This window comes from Macaca fascicularis, chromosome 9 (genome assembly GCF_037993035.2).
Source record: "Macaca fascicularis isolate 582-1 chromosome 9, T2T-MFA8v1.1".
NCBI classification, from domain to species: Eukaryota; Metazoa; Chordata; class Mammalia; order Primates; family Cercopithecidae; genus Macaca; species Macaca fascicularis.
In genome coordinates, this window is record NC_088383.1 from 85,384,861 (window position 1) to 85,386,254 (window position 1,394).

The 1,394-nt window shown below is 35.0% G+C and overlaps 1 non-coding gene across 1 annotated transcript; it reads right to left on the reverse strand.

Moving 5' to 3' along the window:
- Nucleotides 1-696: 696 nt before the first annotated feature.
- On the reverse strand, nt 697-776 carry LOC123566991 (small nucleolar RNA SNORD55/SNORD39). The gene has a single exon (XR_006689702.1). It is a non-coding gene; the product is annotated as a small nucleolar RNA SNORD55/SNORD39 (small nucleolar RNA).
- Nucleotides 777-1,394: the final 618 nt, after the last annotated feature.

Sequence of the window (1,394 nt, forward strand, 5' to 3'; positions counted from 1 at the left end):
TCAGTAAGTGATAATCACTGAATATATGGTTGCTATTTATTATTTTAAACAAATAGATATATGTTGTGTAAATCATGAATAATAAAAATAAAATGTATTTATTTATGATCCACATTTATCATGTGATTCAAATTTCTAACCTATTGCATTTTCCTTCTTTCCGAAGAACTTCTTTTAACATTTATTGCAAGGTAGGTTTACTGGCAACAGATTCCTTTAATTTTGTCTGAGAAAGTCTTCAATTTTTCTTCACTTTTGAAGCATAATTTCATAGATACAAAATTTTCTAGTTTGGCTATTTTTATTCTTCAACACATTAAATATTTTCATTCTACTCTCTTTTTGTTTCATGGCTTCTGAAGAGAAGTCTGATGTAATTCTAATCTTTGCTTTTCTACAGGGAAGGTGCTTCCCTCACACTCTGGTTTCTTTCAGTTTTCTTTGTTATTGATTTTATGAGGTTTGAACATTATATGCCTAAGGGTTGATTTTTTTTTTGGTGCCTGTCTGTTGTTTGGAGGTGTTAACTTTGAGAAATTCTCAATCAATATGATTTCAAATATCTCATCGGATTCCTTTCTCTTTGTCTTCATCTTCTGGTATTCTTATTATATATGTCACACCTTTTGTAATTGTTTCACAGTTCTTAGGTATTCTGTTCTGTATTTTTCATTTTTCGCTCTGTGCATTTTTTTTCACACATGTGACTTTTCAAAGTTCACCTCTTCACTGCACACTCAGGAGTCTGCAGCATTACCAAGGTGTCATCATACGCTGCATTTCAATTTTGGAGGTTTTGATTAACTTCTCCAAGCTCACTGATTTTTTTTTCCTCAGCTGTGTTCAGTCTACCAATGACACCATCAAAGGTATTTTTTATTTCTGTTACAGTGTTTTTTATTTCTAGTATTTCTTTTATATTCTTCCTGATATTTTAACAATATTGAGTTTCCATCTCTTTGCTTACATTACCCATCTACTCTTGCATATTGTCTACTTTTTCCAGTAGAATGCCTAACATATTAATTGCAGTGGTTTTTTGTTTGTTTGTTTGTTTTTCTGATGGAGTTTGGCTCTTGTTTCCAGCCTGAAGTGCAATGGCGTGATCTCAGCTCACTGCATTGTCCACCCTCTGGGTTCAAGCGATTCTGCTGCTTCAGCTTCCCAAGTAGCTGGGATTACAGGTGCCCACCACCATGCCCAGCTAATTTTTTGTATTTTTAGTAGAGACGGGGTTTTACTATGTTGGCCAGGCTGATTTTGAACTCCTGACCTCAGGTGATCCACCTGCCTCGGCCTCCCAAAGTGCTGGGATTACAGGCATGAGCCACTGCACCCGGCCGTAATTATAGTTATTTTAAATTACTGGTTCAATAATTTGAACACCTCTACCA